Genomic DNA, 19,081 nt, shown 5'->3' on the forward strand with positions numbered 1-19,081 from the left:
ACTAATACCATTCGTGAGGGCTCCACCCTCCTGACCTAGTCACCTCCCAAAGGCACCACCTCCTGACACCATCACACTGGGGATTAGGATTTAACATGGATTTTGAGAGGACAAGTGTGAAGTGTGCCTGTCCTGACTTTAAACACATGCACTGACTGTTCGTTCATTGATTCATTCACCATGTGCAAGACACTGGAGTTTGCCCAGATCCCTTCTTTGATGAGCTCACAGTCCAGTGGCAAAGGGAAGCCAAGTTTCAACCAACAATGAAACAAAGCATGAAGGAGGCCAGAGTCCTGGGCCTGCAACGTGTCCAGTCACACAAGGTCAGGCTCAGAAGGGCCCGTGGTGGCTTTAATGCTCTGCTGTGTCCATCTCAGAATTATGACTAATTTTCTCTTTCATCTTTGTTTTGTAAGTGAAGCCTATGGGGACAGTGCACCATGCACACGAGGAAAGGAAATGCATGTGGCATGTGTGACAATCCGGGCCCCTTGCCACACCACTTGCACGTAGCACTCTTGATGTCCACACAGGTCAGACATCCACAAAGCTGCCCCGTCCATGACCTATGCGTGGATGAGCTATGAAACATGAGCGGTGTCAAGGCGGTGGATCCGCATGTGAGCTGAATGCTCGTCTTTGCATTTATAACTGGCGTTGCACCATGTAAAGAGGAAGGGTAAAATTCAGGGTAAAATTCATGCTAATAATTTAAAATTTTAATTTTTCTTTACGTAAAAAGACATTAAATGGAAAATAAAAGAACACTATAACAAGTCGAGAGAGATTGTGGAAGAAAGGGAAAAGCTTTATGTTTTAGTATTTTTTCTGTGTGTGAGGAAGATCAGCCCTGAGCTAACATCCAATGCCAATCCTCCTCTTTTTTGCTGAGGAAGATTGGCTCTGGGCTAACACCCGTGCCCATCTTCCTCTACTTTATATGGGATGCCGCCATAGCATAGCTTGACAAGTGATGTGTCGGTGCGCACCCGGGATCCGAACCTGCAAACCCTGGGCCACTGCAGCAGAGTGGGCACACTTTGCTGTGCCACCGGGACAGCCCCTATGTTTTAGTATGTTTAATGGTACTGTTCTCTGTTTTTGATCTAGGGCTCAACATTTTCATGTAGTACTGGGCCCACAAAATAGGTAGCCAGCTCCGGTAGGAAGTAATTGATTCCATTAAAGAGGAACAAGTGAAGATCCATGGAATTCAGAAGAGAGACACTACATTCAGTTGGAGGAATCAAGGAATGCTTCATGGAGGAAGTGGCTTTGCATTGTCTTGGCCATGTTATGGAGGGCACAGAAGAAACCACTGTGTCCTCCTGCAGTCATTTGGAGAAGTCTGGTGCACTAAGACAGAGCAAGGCTAAAAGGTCCAGCACTGAGTGACAGGCCTTGGAGTTCTCTGCTCTGGTAGAGCAGGACGCTCGCTCAGCTGGAGTGCGGGCACCACCTGCAGGGGAGGGAGGTCACAGTGTGGGTGCCCCCTGCATCAATGGGCAGTGAGAGACGATGAGCGACCCTCTTTCTCCTCCTGGCCTTCCGAAGGGGCCTTCCTGGTTGAAGGAATTGGTCCACCATGGCAACGTCAAGAGCACACACTTAAGTCTGACTTCCCTCCTCCTCTTAAAGGGTCTCATGCTACCTGGGGTCTGCTTCCAAAAGAGCCACCTGCACCCAAGCCCTTGCCTGAGGCTCTGCCTTGCGGACCGACCCAAGCTAAGACACCCCTCATTCCAAGGGCCATCCCCTGACACCATCTCTTGGTGTCTTGGTGGCAATCCTACTGCTTTATGTTAACACACCCTGAGCACTGCCTGGCAGCAGCACCCGGGTTTTGGGGGTGGGACTCGCAGCTCTTGGGGAGCAGGAGAGGAGCACACACTCAGAGTGAGCACACAGTGGGGCTCACCGAGTGCATTTACTGATGAATGGATGGATAGGTTGGTCTAACTGACTTAGGACTAGCAACTTTATTGACACTCTTTTCTTATTTGTCATTTGCTTGTTGAACTTAGGGGTGAAAAGACATTCTTTTAGGCTTCAGGTAGACTTGTAGACATCTCTCTAAGGAGAGAAGGAGGCAAGCTCTGGATGCAGATGCCAGGGTTTCTGAGATGTGCACACCAGGCGTCGAGTGCCATCTGCTCTAGGTAGCATGTCCCTAAGGAATGAAACTTACCCTTAAGCAGCATTTAGGGGGTGCCCCTAAACCCCAAGAGAGGGAAAGACCAAGGTGGCTTCCTAGGAAAGACAAACAAAACAAAGATTTTACTCAGAAAAATACACTGTTTGCCTTTGTGTAACAAAGTTGGCTTTTCAGATAGGTTTCCCACTGTGAGCTCATGAAAGAGCTAGGCTCCTGGGGGCTTTCTGCTCTCATTTCGTACCAGGGAAACTGAGACTCTAAGAAGTGAGATGAGATGCCCAGGGTCACACGTGGTTTTGTACAGAGTCCACATCCAGGACACATGATGTAGAGGACACCGCTGGCATCCACACCATGAATCCAACCCAAAGGGCCCTGGCCGTCCTGGGACGACAGCCCATAAAAAGCAGAAAGTTATTGTTATGTACACAGGAAAACCAACAAAAGTAGAGCGTATTGGAAAAAGCATCCTCATGAAAAACAAGATTAGTCATTTGAGGGAGAAAGAACAGAGAACGTTAATATAAAACAGAAAGTCATTCCCCTTGACAGCCCCAACCACCAGCCTCCACCGTGATGTTTTCCACTTTGGTGCAATTTGTAAAGTTATCCTTTTCCCCTGCCTCCTTTGCCTTCCTTCCTTTCCCTGCGTCTGTGGTTTATGCTCATGGGTAGGAAGAGCCGTTGCTCTCTCGCTTCCCATTTGGTTTTCGGGAACATTTCTGCTATTTTTCCACGTTCAGTTGACTTCCTCTTTGTTTAAGAAGGGAGCTTATGTCCAAGTCCAGGGGTCAAAAATCACAAAAATCTAGTGAAAATTTTTTCAGAAGAAAAATGGCAAAATGAAAAAGCCTTTCCTCTCAGTGTCCTCAAACCTGAGACTTTAATTCAAGTCCTGGCATGCTAACAGCCAGGGCTGGCGTAGAAGGTTAGTTGCTAGTAGGAGGTCTTGGGGGTTCTGAAGTTTCCTCCAAGCATTTCAGCCTCAGGAGGATGGCAGGGGAGGTCTCCCAAAGGTGTCAGGGGATCTTGGTGGAGGGGGACCTGGTGGTTAGCTGTTGGAGGACTGAGGATGGCATGGTAGCCTCTTCTTGGGCCTTATTTCCTGGTTGTATCCTTACCAGCAACTCATGCATCTAAAATAAAAGTCTCAGCTTTTCACATAAAAAAGAAAATGCACTGGTTCTCCTTTCCCCATGAGCTTTTGGAATGTAAATGAACTCTTTCACCCAACACCAAGCCCCGATTGAGAAGATCATTACATACCAACCAGATAAAAATATGATTAAACAATGTTTTTCCAGGCATCTTCCTCTCATTTAATATCTTCCACCTGATATCTTGCTTACATCTGCATAGAAGATGTGCTAAAAAATCAGAATCACAGTCAACTCTTCTTGGCTCCATGTATTTGACCCAAGAGAAATTAAGCAACTGTTTAAGCCCCCCCCGGGAGTGCACAGCTCATTCCTGACACAGCTCCAATAAACACACCACCTTAACCTAACACAAGAGGGTAAACACATTATTTTGCATGAAATTATGTTTCTTAATGAATTAATGATAGGGTTACAATTCTCCACTCAATAAGCAGGGAAATCCAGAGTACAAACTAAGGGCAAGCAGCTGCATTATAATTAGCTGGCCTTTGCAGCGCCCGTGTTTAGGAATGCATTAGCTCTGAGTGCAGGGAAGGTAGGGTAAATCATGGACAGCAGTGGCCCTCGCTGCTGGGGAGTTCACACGGGGAGAGAAGACAAGAGCCTGCAATTAGCAGCCCTGGAATAACAATGACTCATTTCTGCCAACTGACCCCATCCACTCCGAGATTCTGATTCTCATAGATTTTTCACCATCGTCCTCTTCTCTTCCAGCAGCACACCTCACCCTTCCGTGACCGCCCTTATGTCCTTGAATTTGAGTGGTCATCTTTGTTGATATATTTTGGAACCTAATACAATTTGTCTTAAATGGAGCTCCTTGTCCCACACGCTCACGACCCTCCTGCCCACAGCCTTCTCATACCACCTCAACCCAAAGTCAGCGCTCACTCCTCTGGATCCCTGCATAGTAAAGAATTCGGCTTTGCCCAAATAGAGATCTGGCCTCTGGCCTCAGCTTCCGGGAAGTGATCTATATCATACCTGATGGGGGCACCTTTGTTTAACGTGGAGGCTGGCTTCACTGGATCTTAGGGTGGAGGCTGACCGTGCCAGAAAGACCAATCATGCAATGTAGGGCTGGAGGCTGGCCACTGGTATCAGTGGACCTGGAGACTGAGTTCACCATGTGGGCAATCAGTCTATCAACCATGCATATGTAATGAAATCCTGATAAAAACTCTGGACAGAGAAGCTAGAGTGAGCCTCCCTGGTTGGCAATACTCGATGTGTGTTGTCACACACTGATGCAGGAGGGTAACATGTCCTGACTCCAGGGGGAGATGACAATGCAAACTTCATGTTGGGCCCCTCCCAGACTCTTTCCTATGTGCTTCTTCCCTTGGCTGATTTTAGTTTGTATCCTTTCTTTGTAATAAATCATAACTATGAGTATAACAGCTTTCAATGAGTTCTGTGAGTCCTTCTAGAGAATTATCAATGCCCAAGGGTCGTTTGGGGAAACCTCTGAATGTGTAGTTGCCATCAGAAGTGAGGATGGTCTTGTGGAAGACTGTGACGTCAACTCTGAGGTTTGGTTATCTCTGGGCAATCCCTAATGTTTTTGAAAGCTGTGTTTCTTGTTCTCCACATTTGAGCTCTGGCACTGTCTCTGGCTGCCCCATTTGGTCTTTTGGCTGATTTAGCTTGTGTGAGATGTGGTTGGGGTCTTTATTTTTCCATGAAGAGTAACACAAAGCATTTATCTTTGGTGTAGTTGCCCAGCTTTTGTATCTAAGACAGGTCTTGGCTTGAGAGCTGCAGGGCTCTAGGTGATGGCTCAGGACTGGGAGCATGGCTGAGATTGAAGAATGGCTCAAAGTAGGTGTTATAGAGCTATCGATGACAGAGATGGAAACACCTTTTACACCTCAAGGGCCACCTTATCTATGGCCTGCTGAAGGGCCATTGTTGGGTTTCTCCTAGAGGCCCAATGATGGCATCAAAGATTTCCTGGAAAGGGAGCTCATCTGGGCCACAGGAGGCAGGGAGTGACCCGTGTGTTTTCTCTCCATCCCTCTCCCTGGTTTGTACCAAGGGCATACCAAACACCCAACAAACCTTTGAACGTGTGATGCTGATCCCTATAGGGTATAGGGGACGCTGAAAGTCTTGGGTGAGCTTGAAGAAGAGAAAGACGAGGAGGAGGAGGAGAGAAAGGGCGGGAGTGGTTGCTGTTTGGAAAGAACATCTTATGTGCAGCCACGCCTGAGCACCTGAAGGGGGTGGTCACAGCTCCAGAGCCTAGAGGAGCCATACTACCCAGAATTTAGATTCCCATGGGCCGTACTGCCCCTCAACTGCACACAAACATCCCCATGGAGACCCCCTAGGCTCACGGATGCCCTTCAGATGATTCTCCTAAACACTCTTTCTGTGTCCACACTACTGTGTGCCTGAAGCTTAATCAAAACACAGGAGTGGGACTGAGAACCAACGTGTGATAAAGTCCCTGCCATCAGGTGTGTGAGTCTCAGGTTTCCACGTGAAATGCACCTGTCCAGGTACTCCCATACCCCTGACAGATTTAATAGTGGTGGAGGCTAGAAGCACCTTGCAGCTCAGATGGGCCTGGGTCTGAAGCCTGCATCTGCCACATCGCTGTTCACCTTGGGTGTGCTACTTAAACTTTCTGAGCCTCGGGTGTGTTTGTTTGCTTATCTGTGAAATGGGGATGTATCACCTACATCTCAGGGTTGTGAGAAGCGTTAGGTAGAATGATGCAGATGGTGGGCTTAGCCCAGCGTCCAGCTTGAGGAAGATTTCTAGTTTAAAATCTGATGAAGGAGACAATACGTCTATTGACCAAGCACCACTTTAGGTTATGACCAAGCCAAACAGCTTCTGAAAGGCTAACAACATCCAGCCTTAAAGACTGTAAGCACAGCGTGGATGAGAGAAGAGCATCTTCAACAGCTGATTCTCTCAGAACAAACGCGGTTCTCTTGGTGGTGATCTTGGCATTTATTTGCTATTAACCTAAGCAGAAGAATTCAAACAAAGTTGCGGCCAGGAGCATATTTCTTTCTAAACCCAGAGCATAATAAAAAGCAATGACTGATCTGGATGTCAGAAGAGTAACCGAAAATTCTACTTGCAGCAAATACAAATAGTACTTGCTGTTAAAAGGACGATATATTCCAGAAAGAGAGAAAAATCACCCGATGACCAGCTCCATAACTTTCCACTGACTCTCAGTGTGGTGAGTTTTGGGACTTTAAGCCGAGAGAAAATTCAACTCTAATGTTTTTCTCCCAGAAATTTTTCAAAAAGGGACCCACTTCCAAGGAGGTAAAAGCAATTCAATAACTTGAAACGAAGAGATTTTTGGTTTTCACAGATTGGGTTATGTATTGCTTTACAGTGATCAGAACTTGTTGTGAGTAATGGACACTCAACTCAAACTGGCTTAAGTAAAGGGGGAATTTTGACTCATGTTCTTGGGACATGCAGGGGAGCATAGACCTTGAGACATGCTGGATCCAGGAGATCCAACAATGTGCCAGACTTGTATCCCTCTTATCCCTCAGCTCTGCTCATCTCTGGCGGCTCTCTGCAGGGAGCAGGCAAGATGATGAAGACGGTATCACAAGCTAAGGCTTGGCTAGTGCCTACTGCACGGCAGGGACTCATTAAGCTGTAGACACCATTCGTTCATCTTCAGGGTGCTTCTTTGAGGGAAAGTGCAGTTATTAGCCCCATTTCACAGGTGAGGAAACTGAGGACCAGCTTCCTCAGCTCATACTTGGGAAATGGCAGAAGTGCCATTGGAACCAGGTGATCTGGCCCCAGCACCATGCTCTCCACTTCCTCCGTGCCAGGACCCATATTTCTCTAGCTCTCAGCCTGGTGGAGGAGGAAAACTCTCTCCAAAGTCTCAATGACATGGGAGTCTCTGATTGGACCTGCTGATGTCACATGACCATCTTTGACGCAATCACTGTGGTCGAGGGGGTGGAATATTTTCATTGGCCAATGTGGGTCTGGGCCACTTCTGTGGTGCAGAGGGAGGTGATGGGGCTCTGTGACTGACAAGTCTCCCAAAGGCACCAGAGCCAGTGGATGGGAAATGATGCCAACACCATCTGTGGTCCCCTTCCAGACAAGTTTTCCATGAGCAGTCTCTACAATGAGCACCAGAGTATGTGTGGAGTCTGAGGGGAGGGGAGGAGGGCATGCAGGAGTGGAGCCACTGTTTAGGGGGAGGTGGACATGGCAGATAATAGTCTCTGTTTTGACACTCTTTCCCCCATTTCTGAAAAGAAACACATCCTCTAGGCTCCTGCGATTCTAGGGACTTGTTGACTAAAGAGACAGGTGCCCTTGAATGCATTGGAATTCTTTGCAGAGCCCTCACCTGAATCCAAGGCTTTGGAACTTTATAAATGCTACTCCAATTTGGAAACTGGAGAGACCTTAGTATGTCCATGTATCTCAGAGAGCCTTCTGTGGCAGCCCTAATTCCAGCACATTATTCAAAATAATGAATGTGAAAACCAGTCGTCAGACAGAAGCTGTCCCAAATCTTACAGGACTCAGTCTGGTTTGGGAATTAATGAACCAACATGCCAACCAGTGGAAATCCTTTCCAAGAGCAGCATCTGCCACAAGGTAAAAGATGCCCTTCTTCTTGATTGTTGAGCAGACTGTAGAAAAATCTTCACATTTAATATGCATAGTCTGTTCCCCATCTACCTTCTAATAAATTGGTGTAACATCTTGCGCAGCTAAATCATTAAGGGGAGACTAAACTCCGGAGGCCAGTTATAAATGCACAAAAATCATATAGAACTAGGTACGTAAAATATAAGCTGATTCCTTCATCTATACTAATGGGCTTTAAACAGAGAAAATAACTGAGTATAAGCACCAGGCACATTAGAAATTAAAATTAGGTTGCAAGTCTCCCCAGTTCATACAAGAAGGCTGGTGTGCAATAAATGATTCACGGGAGCAATTCTTAGGACTAAAATCTCACATATTTTTACGTTATCCAATGGGCTCCACATTTTGAGGTGCTGCTTCACAATGTGTTTTTGTTGCTGTTTCCTCACACTGTGTTCCATGCACGTACTTGAACTTTGTGTTCATTTTTTAAACCTTAAGGGATTAAACATTCTCACTCTTGGATCTTCTGCCCAATTCCAGTGTCTCTTTATTGACTGTAGATTACTATTTCTTTAATCACTTATTGTAATGACTTGTTCCCAACATACGTTTAAATAACATCCCTCCTCTGATTGTAAAAGTAATGTATACTCATTGTAGAAAATCTAGAAGCCCAGACATGTAAAGAAAACAATGAAATTACCTATAGCTAACCACTCAGAGTTAAATCTAGCTAATATTTTAACTTCTTTCCTCTAACTCTAAATGTACATATATATGTATTGCAAAATTTTGATGATACTGCATGTATAATTCTGCATCCTAGTTACTGCTTTTCTCCATTAACAATATACTGTGAATAATTTACACTTTTGTTATTAATATTCTTCAAAATGTCATTGTAATGGTTGCATACTATTCCCTTGTATGGATTGTCATAGTTTATGAAGCCACTCGTCAGGTTTCCCTTGTAAATAACACTAGCATAAACATCTTCCTATGTAAATCTTTGTTTATGCATTCAACCATATGATTACTCTGTACTTGGTTCTCTGATAATCACTAGAGAAATAGCAGAAAAGATAGTAGATGTGATTTCTTTGTTCAATAATTTTTTTCATTACTTCCTTAGGATAGATACTTATAAGGCGAATTACGTTTTAAAACCTCTTGATACATAGTTGTCTAATTGCTTTTTACATAAATTGTGCCAACTTATAATCCCTCATTGCCTAAATAACCACAGTTAGCTTTTCTTGCACGCTTGCCGTGTGCTAAGAGCCTTACATATGTGATCTCAGCCCTGGGTGAGGAAGGTACTGCTGCTATTCTTATCTTATAAATAAGGAAACGGAGACTCAGAGAATTGAGGTTACACTTGTAAGAGGTCGAGACAGATTCAGACCCAAGCAGTCTGATACCACAGCCAGATTCTAACTGCTCTACTATAAATTATCTCTATTGAATCTTGGCCAGTTAGAAAAGAGAAGAGTGTCTTACTGTGGGTTTTATGTCTATTCTTTTGATTACTAGTAAAAGTACTGATTTCTTTTAAGTTTATCAGCTCTCATAGTCTTCACAGTGAACCATTAATGCCAACTTAACTTACCTCCACCGACTGACACCAGTCCTCAGCACCCCGCCCACCTTTCCAACTGGTGCACACTCTGGAAGCAGACATTAATTTTTATACTGGACTGAATAATGGTACAGGGCTTACAATGTGCCAGGCACTCCAAACTAAGTCGAACATGAAGATGTTCTTAAGAGACATTTTATAAATGTAAAACCATCCAAGAGCACAGCCAACAACTTTTTCTGTGTAGTCAATTTCCTCTGAGAGCCAATATCATAAATTTAGTTTTGCAGTTTCCCCATCCACAGCGTAGTGACAAGACTGAGTTTAGGGTTAAGGAGTGAGAATTTCCTGCAGTCTGAAATCCCCATGTTGTCTGTATCCTTCCATCTTAAAGAATGATGTACGGCTGTCCTGGCCAAGGCCCGCCAATGCATCAACACTCTTCACTCTACAGCTTGCACGATAGTTTTTCCGGGATGTTACTCGTCACTTATGCACCTCCCTTTATGCTCAACCTCTGCCTCTTTAGTTCCTGCTGCCACTTTTCCTATAAACATGCTCAAGTGTCTCCCTTTTGGAAACCTTCCCTTGCTCGTATTTTCCATTTGAGCTAAGAATTTTTCTCCCCCCGTTTACCTAAACTTCTCAAAAGAATGCTACATTCACTATTTCACCTTCCTGGCTTCCCATTGAGTCCTTGGGCTGGCCTCCACTTCTCACTACTCTACTGAAGCGCGCCAGATAGGGTTGCAAAGAGCTTCCTAAAGCCACAGGAAGTTGATCTTGTGATCTCTTCCTCCATGGATCTTCCTGCTGCATTTGATACCATTAGTCTCTCTCTCGTTCCTGAAAACCTCTTCACCATCACTATGACCTCTTTGTGTTCTCTCTGCTCTCTAACCCTTCCTTCTTTGTACTTTGCATCATCTCCTGGTATTCCTTCTAGCTGTCAAATATTGGTGTCCCCTGGGACTCAGTTCTTGGCTACTTACTCTTCTCTCACTACATCCTCTCCCTGAGTAATCTCATTTACTCCTGTGGTTCAATTGCCTCCTACACCCTGATGATTCTAAACCTATGTATCCAGGCAGCAATCATCCTCTAGTTTGAGAACCATATACCATCAAATTCCTATGACCACCTAGATGCTCTACAGCTAACTCAGTGGGTTTCATTCATAAAACCCCTCCTCTTCCTGTGTTCTTGATTTCAGTTGCAGACACCACCACCCATTCGTTTCTTAAACTGGCAAAAGCTAAGGTTATTAATTCAAGACTTCTTCTCTAACATAGGTGTTTAGTGTTATAAATTTCCCTGTAAGTACTGTTTAGCAGAATCTCACAAATTTTAACATGTAATGTTTTCCTGTTCCTTTCGTTCAAAATACTGTCTAATTCTTTTTTATTTCTTTCTTGACCAATGGGTTATTTAGAAGTGTGTTATTTAGAAACACTTGTGGGTATTTACTGTTGATTTTTCTGTTATTTGTTTATAATTTAATTCTATTTTGGTCAGAGAACATACATTATATGACTTGAATCCTCTTAAATTTGTTAAGACTTGTTTTATGGCCCAGAGCATTGTTTGTCTCTTGACACACATTTCTTGTACACTTGAAAAAACTGAGTTTCTTCTGCTTTTGGATGGAGAGTTTTATAAATATCAGTTAAGTCAAGTTGGGTGACAGTGTTGTTCAAATCCTCTACATCCTTTTCTACCTATTATTTCTATCAATTCCTGAAAGAGAGGTATTGACATCTCTGACCATAAACGTGGATTTGTGTATTTCTCCTTGGATGTTGAAGCTTAGTTATTAGGTCCATAAGCATTTAGAATTGTTTGGTCCTCCCGAGGAGTTATCCCTTTATCATGATGAAATGACCTTCTTTATCTCTGATAATATTCTTCACTCTGAAATTAACTTTGTCTGATATTAACTTAACCGTTCCTACTTTATTTTCATTAGTGTTAACATGGTATATCTTTTTTTCCATGTTAACCTCTTTGCGTCTTTATATTAAAATGTATTTTTTGTAGGAAGCATAGAGTTGAATCTTACTTTTTTATCCAATCTAACAATCTCTGACTTTTAATTAGGTGTATTTAGACCATTTACAGTTTACGTGATTAGGTTTCAAGCTATCGTTTTGCTATTTGTGCAATTTTTTATCTGTTCTTTTTGTTCTACCTTAAGTAATTTTCTATGGATTAATCAGATATTTCTTATAATTCCTTTTACTCTACTTTGTTGGATTATTAGCTTTAATTTTTTGTTTTGTTATTTTAATGGTTACTTTGGTTTTATTGCATATACACCTTTACTTTATCACAGTCTGCCTGCAAGCACTATCATAGCCCTCCCTGTATAGTATAAAAACCTTAAAATTTATACTCCTGTTGCTCCCCTCCTACCCTTTATGTTACAGTTGTCAAGCATTTTACTTTTACCTACATTATAACCCCCACGATACACTGTTATTATTTTTGTTTAAACAGTCAATTATATTGTAAAGAGATTTACATAATAAGAAAAAAATCTTATATAATTACTCGTGTGGTTGCCACTTCCAGGGCTATTAATTCCTTTATGTGGATTTAGATTTCCATCTGGAATCATTTTCCCTTGCCTGAAGGACATCCTCAAACATTTCTCATAATGCAGTTCTGCTGGTGATGGATTCTTTCAGCTTTTGTACATCCGAGAAGATCTTTATTTTGCTTTCCTTTTTGAAAGGCATTTTTGCCAGGTATAGAATTCTAGGTTGACAGTTTTTTTGTTTCAGTTCTTTAAAGATGTTGCTCCATTGTCTTCTTACTTCTGTTGTTTCTGACGAGAAATCAGCAGTCATCCATATCTTTATTTCTCTGTACACCGTTTTTTCGTTATTTCTCCTTTTTTTGCTGGCTGCTTTTAAGATTTTCTCTTTATCGCAGGTTTTGAACAATTTTATTATGATGTGCCTTGTAGTTTCTGTTGCATGTGCTTGGGGTTTGTTGAGCTTCTTGCGTCTATGGGCCTATAGTTTTCCTTAAGTTTGGAAAGTTTTCAGCCATCATTTCTTCAAATAATTTTTCTACCCTTCCCCCTTGATACAGTTATAGTAGCTTTTTAAATGTCCACGTCTGCCAACTTGAACATCTGTGTCAGTTCTGGTGTGGTTTTGACTGATGGATTTTCTCTCATCATGGTTTCATTTTCCTTTTTGTTTGCTTTGATTAGATTTCTAACACTGTGGCTTTGCTCTGGTTGGTTGCTTGATGATTTTATTTTCTTACTACTGAGCTTTGTTCTGGGATGCAGTTGAGTTCTTTGGGAACAGTTTGATTGTTTTGGATCTCGCTGTTAAGATTTGTTTGGTGGGCCTGGTGCAGTCCTCAGACTAGGGCTGATTATTCCCCACTGAGTGCAAATCTTCCTGAGTGATCTACCAATGCTCCACGAATTTTCCAGTTTCCTGGCTGGTGGGAACGGGCACTACTCCTGGCCCTGTGTGAGCATTGTGCACAGTTTGCTCTAATCTTTTGGGGTCATTTTAATCCCTGGCCTTGGTGGTTTGCTCATCCCTGTGAGCTCATTAGTACTCAGGTTAATACGTGAGGAGATCCTCAGATCTCTGGGTTCTCCCTGTGTGCCTCTTTCCTCTCTGGAGCTCTGTCTTATAAACGCTGGCCACCTTCATCTCCCCAGACCCTCAGCTCTGTCTCTTCACTGAGGGAGTCTGCCGGGCTCCGCACCACGGAGAGAGCTGGGATGACCATGGGCTCACCTTGATCATTTCCCATCTCTCTGGGACCAGTATCCTTCATTTTCTGATGCACAGTGTTTTAAAAACCAGTGTGCTATATCTTTTGTCCAATTTATGGTTGTTTCAGCAGAGAGCTAAATCCTATCTCTTATTTTATCCACCAGAAGTGAAAGTCTGATTGTAATGACATTTACCAATGTCTTCATATCTGTCTCCTCTTTCAGTTTAGGATGCTAGTGGCTTAAAGACGTGGTCCTTGCCTTACTCATCAGGATGTGGTCTGCACTAAGTGTGGCTCTGGCAGTCAGACTTCCCAGGTCCTCATTTTGATTCTACCACTCACTGTTTATGACTTTGGGCAAGTTACTTAATTTCTCTGTGCCTCTGTTTCCTCATCAATAAGTGGGTATAGTAACAATACAACTGTTTGGAGTTATTTTGAGGATTCAGTGATACATGCAAGTGCTTAGTAGAGCTGCTGGCACATAGCTCTCAATAAAATCTACTGTTAATCTAATAACCATACTTATTGTAATCATCAATATATAACATTGAGTATAATGTTATATTCTGCCTCTCACGTGTAGTGAATGGCATAGATTGGCCCTCAAGAATATTTGGACAAACAAATGAATTTTGACCCTCATTGGGTTCTCATTGTTGAGCTTGTGTCAAATGTTTCCTTTACAAGTGAGAACCTTCATCGCTGGTTCAGCTGTCTCCTCACCATCATCCCAAAGTTGTGTAACTGGTGTGGTGAAAGCTTCACTTTTTCCTCAAGTAGCTGGAGATGTGTAGACACTGTCTAGACCAGATACTATGCTTGGGTTGCTGAAATGCAGCTCTCGCTTGATTCAAATGGCAGAAAGCTGTCTGTGGGCAATGCAGAGCACAATATTTTACAGAAATCCAGTGATGCCTTGAAGGGAGCTGTAAGCAGATAACATAATGGGAGGACAGATACATATCAGCACTTTCCTCACTAAGCTGACACCTTAGAATTGACCTCAGACCACTGAATCCAGAGTCACGGCAGCTGGGAAATTTCAACTATTAGGAGATTTGGAGGAATTCGATATGTGTTCAGAGGGAGATTTACTTTATCAGTTTGGATTTGAAAACATGTCACCCAGCATTATAGATTCCAATGCATGATCTAAAGTTCTTATTGCTATTACACAATCCTAATCACTTTGTTTTCTTATCTGGTACATTTTGACACTGTGCCAGAAGAAATCCGTGCAAAGAATCTCCTTTCGGTATGTCTTAGGCATACAATTCTTGATCATCAAGTACAAGTTTCTACATTATAGGTTTTTATTTAATAACACTATTGATTTCCATACATCTTGCCGATCTCTCCAGTCATAATATGTCTTCTCTTTGCTAAGGTTTGAATCCAGAGCCCTGTCTTCAAATGTGCCTCAGGGTCATTAGGAGAGGAGCTGACATCACCCAAATTAGCTTGAACATGGTGAATAAGTTGAACAGGGCCATATCGACTTCCCAGACCTGCAGATTATTTGTTTGAAATGAGGATGAATGGCTGCACCCAGGGAAGCAGGCATTGAATTTGTGTCCTCATCAGAGATTTTTCTTTCAGGCCATGTTGGAATGACTTTTATGGGCTTGCAGAGTGTGTCAGAGACTTGGAGAATGAACTGGACCAACCTTCTTTGGGCATCTGCACATTTTCAGGGACTGATGTGAGGGCACTCACAGCCACAGCAACACATAAAACGGGTCGTTGAGCAGGGAAATGGGCACTTTTTGCATCTTAAGTACAAGTTGTAAGTAATTAGCTTTATACTCAAAAATGTTTTCCCTGTGTAGCTGATGTCTTAGCTCACACTATCTGTGTCTGAAAGTGAAGAAATGCGAGGAGACTCACTTTCCAGACTGGGCCCCATATAAAAAATTATTCCCAATCCCGGGGTTTGGGGAAGGAAGGGAAGCCTGAAGTCTATTCTCAGTGGAGGTGTGGAGTGATTTTGGTTTTTCTATTTTACGCTTCAAAACCTCATTTGGTGCATAGACTTCATAGCTAGAGATGTTGTTATTATAACTTCTTTGTTATTTATGTTAGAAATTTTGCTTTCAAATAAAGCTGTGATTTCTATAAGTGGCCATATACACTGAGATGATTGCCGGTGCTTCACAGAGAAGTATTTTTAAAAGTTTGATAGTATACTTTCATGGTGCTTATTTTTATGGCTGTCTACTATTTACGTCAAATGATAACAGTTTTCCATATATGGCAATAACACCCAAATTCCTCTTAAAAGAACAGGAGTGAATTAAACATGTTAAGCAAATGATAGTACAGGTGTCATATGCGTATCGCAAAAAGCACGAAGGTGATATGCAGACATCCAGGGAAGCACCACGGTGGACAAGGAGCACCTCCACAGGAGGGGGGCCTCCTCCTCGTTACCCTCGTCCTCCGTGGACCCTGCATGGAGCTGAGAACCGCTTGGTGAACCAACAGATAAGCTTCCTGTGGATATTTTGACCTTAGACAAGTGTTCTTAATCTCCGCATGCCTCCGTTTACTCATGTGCAAAATAGGGATATTGACCATAGTCACCTCGAAAGGAGGTTGTGCAGATGCAATAACTCCGTGCCTGTCATGTGCTTTGCATGGGGCAAGCACTGTGCCACCTGGCTAACTTCCTTCGAATGGCTGTCCCCCTTGATTGAGCAGGGCATAACCTCTGCCCTTCCCTCCTGTCTGGCATGAGGCTTGGTGGTAGCTGCTCCTCTCTCATCAGTGACTCTTCCTGCGCTGGGGCTGCAGTCAGCCAGAACAGGACGCAGGGAGCCCACGGTTGACCCAAGGGCAGAGCCAGTCCTCAGCAGCATGGAGCAGTGCCCCTCTGGTGATGTCCTCCTCTGGTCCTGTGATTCTCTCTCTCCCACCTCTCGTGTCTTCTTTTGTACTCTGAGAAGGTTCTAGAACTTACACACTCAGGTGAGACTGAGGGCCTTGTAAAGTATTACCTCTCCCAGGGGCATTCGTATGTACCAGGCCCAGAGGGAGCTTCTGTATCTGTAGTCAAGACTAACGGGGAAGAAGAGAATTCCTCATATTCGTTTGTTCCTTCATTCTTTTTTTAAACAAACATTTATTGAGCACCTGCTGTGTGCCAGGCCCCGTTCTAGGAGCCAGAGACACAGCAGAGAACCAGGCAGATGAGCCTCCTGTTCACCTGGCTCTTACATTCTGGCTGGGGAGACACAACACAAAAAAAAGTGTTTTAAAAGAAAGGTATCGAACAGATGATGGGTAGAAAGCAACAGAGTGGTCACTGAGTTTGGATGGTTTGTGCTGGCCTCTCAGTCATGTGACGCCTAGAATTTCAAGGTGTGTCCCTGTGGGTCAGGCCAGCCCTGGCGTCGGGGGCCTTCACAGAATCACTGCTATCTCTGCAGTTTGCATATTCTCACATCCAAACATCGGTATGAGAATTAATTTTCCAGCTAAACTTTCTATTTAATTCTTCAGACCTTGGGCGTATTTAATGATCGCTAATTGATTTGCTTTGAGAATGTTCTGGAACATTCTGAAAATGTCCTGTTCAGCAGGTGCTATGCCAGGCACTGCAAGTCAGGGGTGGTCCCTGCCCCTCAAGAGTTTACCGTGTAGAACCTAAATAATGTTTAGGACAGCCACGTGCTGGTGGGGGAGTCAGAACCAGGATGAATCCTGTGTCTTCATTTTACCAGATCTGAGACCATACACAAATCCTTTAGAGCCTCAGGTTTCTCACTTGTAAGATGACTGTCATTTTACCTTCTGTGTGTCATCTAAATGGGCATCATACAACAAAAACAGGGTCTGTAATTTCATAGTTATAAAGCAGAATAAAGGCCTTCCCAAAGACGGGCACATCTCACACCCTGTAACTGGTGAGTCTGTAACCTTACGTGGGAAAAGGGACCACGCAGATGTGGTTAAGGGCCTCGAGATGGGAGAGGATCCTGGATTATCCGGATGGGCCCAATGTCATCACAGGACCCTAACACGGGAAAGGTGAGTCTGGGGGGATATATGAGGATGGGAGCAGAGACAGGTGGGCAATTCCTGGGAGGGGCCCTGAGCAGGGAATGGGGCCTGCGGGCGGCATCCAGAAACTGGAAAAGGTGAGGGAGGAGATTCTCCCCTGGGGCTCTGGAGGGAGCACAGCACTGCCCACACCTTGATTGTGGCCTTCTGACCTCCAGAACTGGAAGATAATAAACTTGCGTTGTTTTCAGCCATTAAGTTTGTGACAATTTGTTACGGCAGCCACGGGAAACTCGTGACAGCCCACAGGCCAGACCCAGCCACTGCTTGTTTCTGTGCCGATCGTGAGCCAAGACTGGTTTTTCCAGATAAACATTTGCAATTGATTTGATGAAAGGGAACACCAACTTTAACCCCAATTAAGCAAAACATTACTCTGGAAACAAGAATTTCATTCCTGCATTCCAAAAATGTTACTCGATTCTTATAACATCCATCATAGACATTTGCGGAAATTTGTTTTCTCTCTTGTTCTATGAGTACATACATCACAGTCTCGAATCTGCCTCTTGGCCCCCAAAGCCTAAAACAGTTACCATCTGGCTTTTTATAGAAAAGTCTGCACACCCCTGAGCTCAGCCCCGGGACTTCCCAGCTGCATGTCTGAGCAGATGCTTGCTCAGCACTGGTCATTTTTACCAACACATGCTCTGAGAGCACCTCCCTCTGTTAGACTACTCGATTGCCCACCGAAGGTGTATTTCCTTGGGGTGGTTGTCACAGTGAGCCATTGAAGGGGTGACCAGGCTTTAACTGTTTTATTAAACACAATCAGGATTCTAGCAGCATCCAGGGGAGCTGGTGTCCCAGGCACCTGTGATGCCTGCGCGGAGGGGCCCTCGAAACGGGCAGGGGCTGTGCCCGGCCCTCCTGTGGCTCACCATCCACGGGAGGGGAGAGGCAGGCAAGCAGCCATGCTGGTCACAGCCTCCATGCCTCCTGCCCACCTCTGCTCCCTGAGCGGGGCTGCTCTGAGCGGGGCTGCCGGCGCCACATACATGTTTCTTGAGTGAATGAATGCCTGAATGAGTGAACGAATGATTGGGTGGCATTTATTCTCTCCATTTCACACCGGGAGACCCTCTTAGTCAGAGAGGCTGGTGATGCTTCCACCCAGCTCAAGGAGGCATGGGGGTGCCGGAGCAGGACTGCCTGCCTGGAATCCTCTCTCCATTTAGAGCTGTGCGGCCCTAGGCAAGGCTATTAACCTCTCTGTGCCTCGCTTTCCTCATCTCCAAAATGGGCCTAATTATAGTCCCCCTGTCGCCAGTGTTGTGAGGGTGAATTAATATACGTCGGATTCTCTGAACAGCGCCCAGCACAGAGCGGGTGGTGCGCAGGGACCTGGCTGTCACTGTGATTGTTTTGGCTGCATCTGACATGTGGTGACTCAGAGGGTTTGCCCACAGACCCCGTGTCCTTGTCACTTCATCACACCCGCCTCTGTAAAGCGTAAGGAGGAATCAGACGTGTTAGAAGAGAAGCTGGTGCTATGGGGTTGTCGAGGGACACTGCACCGCCCCGGGGAGCAGCGGTGTCTGGAAGGGGTAGTTTTTACCATGATTCTTGGAGGACGGAAAGGGTCTCCGTAGGCCTGGAGTGAAGGAAGGGCATCTGGGTGGCAGGAATGGCATGCACAAAGGCTTGGAGGTGGGACAGGTGGGGCCTGATATTTGAGGAGCAAAAACCACTCTGCCAGCCAGGGGCAGGGGCAGGGGTCAGAGGGCAGAGGGGCAGAGGGACAGAGCGTGGGGAAAGGGCCGG

This window comes from Ceratotherium simum, chromosome 22 (genome assembly GCF_057802395.1).
Source record: "Ceratotherium simum simum isolate JZ-2026a chromosome 22, ASM5780239v1, whole genome shotgun sequence".
NCBI lineage: Eukaryota > Metazoa > Chordata > Mammalia > Perissodactyla > Rhinocerotidae > Ceratotherium > Ceratotherium simum.